Source organism: Parambassis ranga, chromosome 16 (assembly GCF_900634625.1).
Source record: "Parambassis ranga chromosome 16, fParRan2.1, whole genome shotgun sequence".
Taxonomy (NCBI): domain Eukaryota; kingdom Metazoa; phylum Chordata; class Actinopteri; family Ambassidae; genus Parambassis; species Parambassis ranga.
The window spans coordinates 17,884,746-17,897,172 of NC_041036.1; positions in this window are offsets into that span (position 1 = coordinate 17,884,746).

Here is a 12,427-nt window from a genome sequence, read left to right on the forward strand (position 1 = left end):
ATTTCTTCTACCGTCGCATTAAAAGTGTTTACAATATTGCTGCAAGCCATTGCAAACAATTCTTTGCTTTTCTTAAAATCCTCTATAGTCCGCTTTTCTTTGTCAGAATTTTGGTAATCCTGTGGAAAAGTGTCACTAAATGGAAAAAATAGTCCAGTTACTAACAACATATGACATCATTGCTTGTTCTTTGTTTTGGGTGGTTGTCATAGTCACTAGCCGATCATAGCTTAGCAACCATATCCAGGCACCTGGCAAGCTTTCAGCAAGCTAAGCAGTGTTTGTGCAAATCAGACCAGTGTCTTTTCATTGTACTCGTTTCGTCAGCATGTGTAAATCAAAAGAAGAGAAAGATGAAACAAATCTAAATCAGCAAACAATTCTTATGTGAGTGGCCCATGTCACTTTAAGAGGACTAGGCAGTGCGTGCGCGTACCTGTGACGGTGTGTATGAGCGAGTATGCGCAGGAGAGTGAACGCTTGTAGGAATGAGAGAAGGAGAAAAGTTATTGACTGAAGAGAATAGTGATTGCAAAGCAAAGTACATTGTGGTGTGGAACAAATTCGTGGAAGGAAAGAAAATAAAGCTGCCGCCCTGCAAACGGAGAAGAGTGCTGCGGTCTTCTTTAATCCAGCTGTGTGATGGTGGGGAGTTAACTACTCCCTGGAGCTGTCCATCGCTCCTCTGCGCTTCCAGACTATGGCCAGGAGCTCCAAGCAGGAAAAGGTTACCTCTAAAGTTCGTGTAAAGGATTAGTTACACAGGACATTTGAATCTTTTTGTTATTCCCACCTTGTGAACAACACGGGAAATTGACGCCGGTTATGTAAAAATCTACCATCATGCTCTGCGCGAGCGCCTCACAAAAAGCCTAATTAGTTTGATTGCTGCTCTGCAATCTCCTCCATAGATAAAAAAATACAATCTCCTGTGGAAGGGTAACCTTATTGAAACAATACTGAAAAATGTTAAGGGAGACGTCTGTCACTGTGGTTTCAGCCTATAAACCTCTTTGAAATGTACCCATAACCAACTATGGGCAATTAGTCAATTTAATATGTGTGTCAGGGAGAATCTATTGTGAACACTCCCGATACACCACCACATATGCCAATTTAAAAATGTCCTTTAATAAGAAAAGCTTCAAGATTGATAAAGGGACAGCCAGAATGCACGGTTTGAACTTTACATTTAGCTAGGGCCTTGATAACAATTTATTTTAATTATACAAACCTTGCTGAACACCACAAAAGCACAATAAAATACAAAACAAGTAAGGGATAACAGCTATTAGCAGGTCATTGAGGGTCCGTGTATTTTGCGGCCATTCGATGAAGTCAAAAAACGAAAAATCCGGTAACGAGTAAATGTCCGTTTTACATTTTAAAATCGTAAAACGAAAAATGGGAAATGAGTCGATTTCAAATGACCGAAATCAAATTACCTCAAAATACACGGACTGTACACAGACCATTGAGGACTATGTTACCCTGACAGGGTGCACACAGCACTTTGTGTCAGTGTCTTCATTTGCAATAATGGCTGGCCTGCTACACCTTATCAGACTTATTAGCTACATGGCTACTTACCAAAATGATCAACAACTTAACAAAATATATTGATGTACATTTAAAATTATCAGACTTGCGATTAGACTGAATGTGATTCACCCTTCTGATCAGAACCATGGTGTCCATAGCAACGAACTGAACGAACTTCATTGGCCCTCAATCAGGTCAAGAATAAACTTCAAAATCCTTCTCCTTATGTGCAAGGCTCCTAATAGACTAGCCTCATTATATCTGCAGGATCTGATCGTACCATAAATTTCTAATAGAACACTCAGATCTCAGATTGCAGGTCTCTCTTGCCTCCAGACCTGCATGCTGACCTGCAGTCCGGCCCCTGACCAAACCAATGCTTACTGCCTGCACTAGTCTCCATTGTTCATCTTTGTTTTATAATTAACTCATCATATATACATCCACTATAATATAAACACAACAGTTTCAGCTTGTTTGACATCATCAATAACCTCTCATATTTGTTCCTCTTTCTCTCCTTCATGCTCTCTGTCCTGTCTCCCTCTTCTCCTCCTCTACCTGGCTGACTGTCAGCAGGAAGGTTCTCCTTATGAGCCAGGTCCTGCTTAAGGTTTCTTCCTGTTAAAAGGTAGTTTTTCTTTGTCACTGTTGCTAAACTGTGCCAAAGTGCACTGCCACAGAAACCTGGATTCAGCATGCAACAATGGTTTCTCCTGTAGACAGCCGTTGCCGGCCATGTCAAGAACAACAGCCAAGGCAACAACGACAACAGCAGCCAAGTCAAATCGAGGCTTCACAGTTCAAAAACTAGTTAGAGATCTCCTCAATTAAGTCACTGTCTAATATGAATATTATATATTTACATTACACTTTTTCACCCCCCTCCTGTCCAAGAGATCGGATTCCCCTATTTTCCCCTAACCCCGTTCCTTTTTTCAGATAAACTACATTAAAATATATCTGCATGTGTCAATATGCATGAATATATGAATATATGAAAGAATATACACTGTTACTACCTCATATGTCATAATTGAGTTTTCATTTTTTTTTTAATTACTTCTTCTTACTTCTAGTCACTGTCTAATATTCATATCAGACTACTGCAGTCATTGTCTACACTGTTCTCAGCAGTGAAAATCTTTTGATTTTCAGTAAAGCAAAAAAACAAAAAAAAAATCCTCATGCTTGTTGACAGTAAGTCGGCCCACAAAAAGCACCTATTTATTCTGGCATTCCTCTGAATCACAGAGCTGTTTGCAGTCTGGAGCATATTCCAAGCTCACTGTGTCTATAGTGCTAATTATGCATGGCGCCTGTGTACACCGAGTGCTGTTGTTGATTCTCCTCAGATAAATCTGTTCCTTCGGCTTGTTGTGGAGGTGCAGAGCGTGTGTTTGGATCACAGATCCATCAGTCTCCCGATCCCCTGCTCCCACTTGTACGTCACCTCTGATGAACAGTCCTGCTGCTCACTATTGGAGGCACTTCACGGTAGTCTACCGCTGTAATGAGTGGAGATGGAGTGCATTTGAGTACCTGGTACCAGAATAGGTTACAGCACTGCACTACCAGTTGCAAATGAAAGCGTTGTGATTTATGAAAAGTTCGGAGTAGTTTTACAAATGCAGTACTTTGCATACCATACTGTGCCTGCTGTCTGCTGTGAAGGAAGTGTGTTGTTTACGGCCTAAACAACTCAACCCAAATTGCAAGACATTTTGTAGTCTTGAAACACAACCTCCCGAGCCGATGCGACCACCTTCCCTGGGCCAATTTGCATGTAAATCGGTTCTTGTTGTTTTAGTATACTGATTTACAGTGATTTACTGTGACTGCCACAAGTAATTGTAATTGTTTATGCATCCCTTTGGAAGCATAAATTAAAGGAAAACATAACTCAAGTGGTGCAAATAGGGCATTTTTTTTTTTAGTATTGATGAATGCTGGTTTTGGTGCGTGTCAAGCTTTTCCTGACTCAAGTGAGCCAGTGTTGATTTCACTCAGGAGACTGCAGTAGATTTGCACAGGAAACCTTAATACCTCAAGATGGCCAATATAATCCTAATCCAATTTTAATTTAAGTCAGCCTGCCTCTGCAGGCTTGCGTTTTTTTTTCCCTCCCCTCGTAGACTTAATGGCATTCTATAGATTGGAAATGACATAGGAGCAGCCAACAAGTCCAAGCAGAATTTAGTCCAATTAATATCTCAGAGTGAATTAAAAATGTATGACTTTTTTTTTTTGCTCACAGCAGTGATGTTTTTTTCCCCCCACCACTAGAGAAAAGAAAAGAGTCAGGCATGATAGTCCTCATAAGTCCATATGACCATTGAAATGAAGTGAAAAGCCCTTTGAGATCAATGTGTCAGTCTCCGTCAGAGTGTCCTTGAGTGGGACGCTGAGGCTCTGCGCGGCTGTGCGTCGACCCTTTCAGCGAAACAGCATGTAACCCTTAGTCTCTGAGGAATGTGAAATGAAACAAATTTATGATTAAACGTTGCACGCAGGACAGCTGAAGAGAAAAACTCCACATTTTTAGAGTCTGAATTTACAGCTACACTCTGTACCACAGTCCATCCATTCAAAATGTCCTTCAGCAGGACAGCGAATCCCCAACAGCTCTCTAACTGTAGTAAATCGCTCTGGATGGGAGTGTGTGAAATGTAAATCATAAGTGGCAGACATGCCTCCTCACCCACAAGGGGGAGCCATGAGAGAGGATTTTTGATGTCTATTGATCACTTTCCACCATCCCCCCCCACCCCTCCCCCTCCTCCTCAAGGCCTTCACCATCTGTGCAACTTTGATGGTGTGTGCTGAAATTAAAATAAAGCCATAGGCAAAGTTTTTTTTCTTTTTTCTTTTTTCCTGGAGTCCAGCTAAGGAAAATAAAAACACACGGGGAAAAAAAATACAGTTAACAAGGAAAATCCTTGTCACGGACTTGTTTATAGATGCTTAAAGGTGAACTGTTGCCTTCAGGGATACATATCAAACATGGGAACTTCAAAGAGTTTTTGTATTCCGCTGTAATCTTTTGTTGAATCAATCAGCGGGCTCTCTCTTTCAAAAGACAACCAGCTGTTTTATTGATATTCTCACGTAAAATGAAATTCAACATTTTGAGACGCTTTGTTCTGCAAGCGTTAAGACGTTCCCTTTGTCAAGAAACAGAAGTTTCAAACAAGAAGTGAGATCTCATTTTTTACCACAAGTCTCTGTGACATCAGTCGTGTACATAAACAGCCAAAAATAAATATGTAGACATCCACCTATCCTCTCCACTCCCCCTTCCCTCCTGCAATGGCCCCTAAACTTTCCAAACTGAAACCATAGATGAAAGGCGTCCAGAATAAAGTGCACACACACACACACACACACACACACACACACGTACACACATACATCTTTTGTTCAACTCTCAAAGAAAAAGCAGATTCTTCGCATTGCAGCCCAGATTGTTCTACTCATAATTAAGTCATGTGTTGCAGCAGAAACTTCCAACATCAGCAGAAAAAAGAAAGATGATTGTACAAAACAGAGCAGATGCACGAGTCACTAAAAATATAGGCGAGCCAAGAAGAGCAGAGGCGCAGTATCACAGTTACACTACAGCAGGGAGATACTTAACAAAATGGACTTTTGTTGTACATGCTATCGGCTTAATATTGAATTTCATTTTCCATTAAAGCCTTTTTTTAATGTTCTACTCTATCTGTATATTTTGATTATAAAGAGACTTTTATTTAGGCTCCGCAACGAGTTAAAATAAATGCTAATATGTAGCAGGAAGTGGTCAGAATACATCAAACCTGTGAGTGTGATAAAGGAAGTGTCTTTAACTAGACTTTCAAAGAAGGAACAATGTGTTACTTCTCTTTTTTTTCTAATTCTAATACATACACGCACTTCAGTGTAGCTTGTCTTTGCTCTGCATTGTATGGTATGTCACCACAGGCTAGTTAAACATCACACACACACACTGCAGAGCCTATTCCCTACATACCAGGATCAGATGATGCATCCACACCTTTCAGCTGCAGTGCATAAAAAGCCTCTCGCAGGAGTTTTGTTTCTCTTTTAAGTTGTGCAGATTTTTATGGGAAGTGAAGGCAGTTGCTGGGTGAGGCAGGGTGCAGCGCGTTAGCAGCAGGGGGTGCCCCAAGCAGACAACTTTCTGTCCTACATGCCATGCCTGCAGTGAAGACCCACATACCTTTAATCATAAGGCTGTCACTGGAGCTTTAAATACCCTGCAGGACAGAAGCTTTACTCAGTTATTAGCTTGATGATTTTTTAATTTATTTATTTTTTTAAATACCACCAGCTGGATAGATTTCATTCTCTTTCCTGGTTGGTTCATGCTGCTGGCCTACTTTTCTTATGACTGAAAAGCATAGCAAACCCAATCAAAACACAAACTTCACCACAGAGGAAACCTTACAGTCAGATAAAACCTAGCCGAAGCAGCAGGGATGAGTTATATTTGCTCATCATAGAGTGATAACAAAGCGTGTGTACAGAGGGCAGATGTTTTCCAGCTGCTGTCACCTCACGTGTTACAGACAGCAAATAAACTTTGTTGCCACTGTTTTCCTCTTTTACCTCAGCTGCGTCTCTTGTCTCTTGTGCATGTTTTCAGTAGTGGTCAGGCTCACGCTCACGTAGCTGCATCACAGTTATGTGTGTAATTTGATACGAATGTGTTGCCCTACTTTTTTTTTTTTTGGCTCAGCAGCTCGGCAACAACTACTTTTCAAATTCTAAATTTATCTTTCGCACCCGCAGTAGGAGTTGGTAGAATGGTCTTGACTGACAGATTAATCAAGTGTAATAAATTTATCTCTGTTTTAGTGACTCATTACGCATTTCTGAACGGTAAGTTGAGGCAATTTGTTGGCAAAGCCCTGAGTCACAGTCATGGTCTCAACGGACTCATGATTTAAAAAAAATGAAATATTAAAGAGTTCTGTTCAAAAATAAAACTATGTATAATATTATAACTAAGATAGTGTCGTCCATGCAGTCAGTTATTGTGGCTATGCTTTTATTTTCACATGCGTACACAAAGTGCAGCTTAAATTAGGAGGTCATAGGTATTATCAATCTGTTGAAATGATCACTTAGTTGATATAAAAGTAAATATTTGGTGATTTTAACCCTCATTAAAAGGGTTATTTCTAAAGACAAAGTCACCCCTAATGCTCTTTACCTTTTACTTTAGTCTCCTTTTTTGTTGGAAGTGGCTCAGGAAATCATGGAAAAATCTTTGCCCTTCAAAATGCCAGCGCAGTGCTGTGTATAACCTCGTGTTAATCAGACCTTTGGGGGAGTTAACTGTGACATTTACAAATTATTTGGCAGGGTTCACTTTTTTTTTCTTTATCAAAATATATTTTGTTCACTATCATATTCTTTTAACAGCTTTTTGATAAGAACAACATTTTCTAAAGGGATGTTGAAGGTCTTTAGGAAGTGACATTTTTGCTGACCTAAAAAAAAAGTGCTGTTTGTCCTATCAGCCTTCAAAGAATACGCTCAGTCAGCAAAAGCACCTCAAAGCTGGGGGCACAGTGAAATACATTAGGTTTTTATTTATCCTCTATATGTTCTGCAGTGGAAAACATTTATATACGCACTCACACACATATATACACTGCTAACAAAATGAGGGCAACACTAAAATAACACATCCTAGATCTCAATGAATGAAATATTCTAGTTGAAAATCTTCATTTATTACATAGTGGTATATGTTGAAAACAAAATAACATAAAAATTATCAATGTAAATCAACATTATTAACCCATGGAGGTCTGAATTTGAAACCATACTTAAAATAAAAGTGGAAAATCACATTACAGGCTCCTCCAACCTGAGTGGAAATTCTACAAGACAAGGCCTCCATATGCCTGTATGACCTCCCTACAACACCTGGGCATGCTCCTGATGAGATGGATGTTCTCCTGAGGGATCTCCTCCCAGACCTGGATTAAAGCATCAGTCAGCTACCGGACAGTCTGTGGTGCAACGTGGTGTTGGTGGATGGAACGAGCCATGATGTCCCAGATGTGCTGGATTGGATTCAGTTCTGGGGAATGGGCAGGCCAGTCCATAGCATCAATGCCTTCATCATGCAGGAACTGCTGACATACTTCAGCCACATGAGGCCTAGAATTGCCATCAGGAACCCAGGCCCACTGCACCAGCATATGGTCTCACAATGGGTCTGAGGATCTCATCCCAGTACCTGATGGCAGTCAGGGTACCTCTGGCTGCACCCATGCTACCTCTAGGGGTGAGAGCACTGACCAAATGCAAAAGGGATCAAACATCAGGCAGAAAGGATGAGGGCAGAGAAATGGTCTGTGGTCAGCACCTGCAGAACCTCTCCTTTATAGGGCTGTCTTGATAACTGCCTCTCATTTCCACCTGTTGTCTGTTCCATTTGCACAACAGCAGCTGAAACTGATTCACAATCAGTGTTGATCCTAACTTTTTTTTGTCAACATCGTGATTGTGTAATTGCTGCTGTCGGAAAAGGCAAGACAAAAATGCTACAGTGTAGCTTTAACATCACACATAAATAAGCTATACAAGGAACTCAAAGTATTTGAATATTGCACCTCTATCTAACAATTTCCATTAGCAGCTGAGGACTCTGCCAAGGCCTTTCCCAATTAATTATTTTCAATAATGATGCTTCTTTTTTTTTAATCCACTCACCTTTTTTTGTAATTTCTTTCATAAAAGGAAATCAGGTTGAGCAATTATTGGTATTAGAGCTACTTATTGTACAGAGGAGTGCTGGTGTGAGGTCATCAGCGGCTGACTTCTCATCTAAATGTTCCCAAATGTTAGCAAATGTTCCCCATGGCGATCATTAAAATTTCATCTCACCTTAACATGGAAGCACCGTCGCCGTACCGCTCTCTTTCACACTGCACTGCTAAGATATTAAAGAGGTGTATTTCTGTACATCTGTTGGGCAATTTCACACTCTAATCAGAGGAGCGGTGACTTTCAAGTTTCATCGAGCTCCAAGAATGAGTGTGATGCCTCCATATTGTGGCTCCGGTCCAATAGGAGGCTGCTTTCATCTCGCCAATCACCCGCTGTTTGACAAAACCATTGATTCAACTCCCTTTTGCTCCTATAATGAGATGCATTTTAAGTGCTGCGCTTTTTGATCTTTCCAAGACATTTTTATCTTCACGATCCAAGCTCCTGGTCTGAGGATCAGCAGCTTTTCAACATCTAGGCCATCCAGTTCAGTGCATTCGTCTCGCTCAATGAAAACTAAACTCTTTAATAGAGCCGCATTTTGAATTCAGGACCTTCAGTCACACTGTGTGGAAGCAAGAGCTAAAAATATGTGTAATCAAGGAGCTAATTGTACTGTAAATAAAAAAGCAGACAAGTAGGCTGTTTTTCCGAATAAAGGTCACATAAAATAAGAGTGAGCGCACTTCAGCGAGCCCTGTAAACAACAAGCCGCTTCCTGTTGTGCGAATGTATCATTTGCGTGATGAAGGGCCGATGACGTGAGGGTATTATTGCTAAGGGAAACTCAAACATTAATGTGATCTCTGACCACTTTCACAACACGGCCACACTGTAGATTCAGCAGCCTTGATATCAGCTCTGCTTTTACAACCACTCTGTGAGTTCCCGGCAACAGCAGATAATCCAATAATAAACGCCCACGGCCGGGCCCATTGCACAGGTGTGTGGCTTGGCCTTGATCCCAGAAGTTTGAAAAATTTTGCACATTGATTATAAGTTATACTGAAATGTGATCCTGGTTTCTGTGTTTACCAGGCGTAAACAAAATATTTTACATTGACTATTAGGTATTAACTGTTCATATTTGGCAATGAGAGTAACCTGCTCAGCACTCTGAAATGTCTTTCCTATTGGTCTGTCTCTGTAAAAGGAGTTGATGTGATCATTATAAAAGTGATTAGTAGGTCTGGGTGGGGGAGCCAGGGGCTGAAAATCTATTTCCTCTTCTTGGCTGTTATGCTGTTGTCTATTTTACACACAGATTTGTGTCTTCTAGCAGTCGTTCTTTGGGCTCAGGTCATACTCGATAAGGCTGCCAGCCACATGTACGGGATTATCTTTTCAACAGAGCGAGCTTTATTTTATTAATGTGTCACTGGGAATGAAATGAGTCCAACTGTGTTGGGTGCAAAGTCACTTTTCAAACAGCAATATGGCAGCTTAGCAGCTACTGAACTCTTCTGTCGGGACTGGAGAATTATGTTGTTATTATTATTATTTATTTTATTTTTTTTCCCGCCACCATAAATATAAGGAAGCTTATAGGTTCATGCTCTGGGTATTAACAGAGGGATTAACAAGAAAGCTTTTAGGATGCTCCAGTCTGTGAAGCACGGAGCAGCAATCTCTTCATTGTTCACATCTACTTGATGTAACACAATTAACCATATATTCCAAACACTGTGGGCTCTCACGTAGGCAAGATGGAAGATCAGCCTGTATGAGTTGCATCATCCTTCAGACTCATCTGGGTCAAACCATTTAGTACTGATGAAAGGCAGCCTGTGGTTTGTTACCTCAACAGACACCGCTTCTGTTCCTCTTTCTCTTTGTTTACCCCATTTACAGTAAATGATGATGCTGTAGAGTCACGTCCGCTCACGCCTGCCATTCCATCATCTCCAGCCTCTTCCACTTGTTCTTCAAAAGGCTGCTGATAGCACAACAGAGCAGCCCTCATCTCTGCTGAACATGTTTGTCCTCTTCAACAACGTGAGCGCTTTGGCACTCTGCTCACAGAAGCCATGAACAAGTGAACTTCAGAATGGCCATTCACATCAAGGACAGCGTGTATACAGCGATGGCCTACAGCAATAGACTGAGGTGGGGGGGGGGGGGGGGGGTCAAGCAGCATAATTCTTACTAAATATTTTTTCTTGTTGTTTCTATTAGTTTTTATTTAAATCTTCACAGCACATTAAAACCCAGTTTTACATACCTCGCTAATGTAATTCGTTTATAGTTAGCAGCTCCATTAAACATTATTGCTCGCCCTCTCCATTTAACCTCTGGGATTCCTAAGAGGAAAAATCTCATGAGAGCAATAAACTATATTTACTTAAGTGAAATAAAATCTGGATAAAATAATATAATATTCATTTTTTGATGTGGAGAAAGGAATCTGCACCTTTGTGCGTTTCATCTTTGAATTACCCCTCTCTCCACACACACACACACACGCACACACACACACACACACACACTGCTGCTTGGACACTGTGTGTCTGAACCTTTTCCTTGTTCTGTTTTGTGTGCTCTGTCACAAATATCATCCTGTTGCATCAGCTTTGTCTGAGTACATTCCCACTGTTCTTTGCTGAGAAACACCTCAGGGTTGTGCGTCTGCAGCTGCTGCCATTCACAGTCTGTTTTCACACCAGTCAACCTGTTCAGCACTGCAAGGAAAGCCCTCTGTTTTCCTTTTTTTAACACACGTACCTGCTACACCTACCTGGGACCTCCATCTTTGTTTATTTTGACACATAACCCACTCGAAACAATGAATGAAGTCTTTTCAATGCCACTCATCACACTGCGAAATTCAGTCTCTGTGAAAAATTGATTTGAATTCAACATGTTTGAAACAACAAATCAGAGCTTTCTGTTGGGATGACAGTTTGCAAAAATTTACCACCATTTACTACAGTGCTGCTTGGAAGTTTGTGCATCTTTTAGAATTTTCTATATTTATACATAAACATGACCCAAATGGCACAGTCAAGGGACACTTCTGATGATCAACAAAAACAGGTGTTGCCGCTCATCAGGCTTGAAAAGGTTCCAAAACCACCTCTAAAGTTTGGACACCACAGAACTTCAAATCTATTGTTAGTTGCCCCATGAGTGGTCGAGCAACAAAGAACACTGTAAAAACAAGTAATGTAATAAAAGTCTAATAACTCCAGGGTAACCTGTAATCAGCTAAAGGCTTCTCTCACATGAGCTACTGCTGATGTTCATGAATCCACCATCTGGAGAACTCTGAACAACCATGGTGTCCATGGCAGAGCAGTGTTCTTGTTATGTGGACAAACAAGAGGGCTTCTGGGAAAATATTGTGTGGACAGATGAGACCAGAATAGAATAATATGGCTTTAATGAGAAGTCTAATGTTGAGAGAAAGAATGAGCCGGCATGAATCCTATCCCATCTGTTTAACACAGTGGTGGTAGCATCATGGTTTGGACATGTATTGCTGCATCAGAACCAGGCAGAACAATGAATTCTGAATCATATCAGTAAATATGACAGACAAAGAAAATGTCAGACATCTGTCTGTGAGCTCAAGACAAAGTGGGTCATGCGGCAAAACATCAACAACCACGCAACTGGTTTTACAAAAGAATGGGTAAAGAAGAACAAAGCGTATGATCTGAAAAGGTCAAAAGGTCAAAGTTCTGAACCTGATTTCAGCTAAAATACTGTGAAAGCACCTGCAACAAGTCATTGTGGACGACTGATCAGGAGTAAATAGAAAATGCACAAGGAGATCACAGATGATACTGAAAGAAAAGGCTCACAAACATTTGTCACACATGTATGTAATAAGTGATCATTTTTCTAAATAAATAAATGATTAAGTTCTTTTTTCTACTTTCAGGACTTCATTCATATTCATGCAGAAACAGACAATTCTACAGGGTTCACAAACTTTCAAGCAGCACTGTATGTGCCATGTGTTTAGCCAGGTTTTAATTGGTGATTGTAGGGCCTGTGTTCCTGTAGTGGAAAAATGTGGTGTTGAATGAGAATGAAGTTTTTTTGATGCCATCCATCCATCCATCCATCCATCCATCCATCCATCCATCTGAAC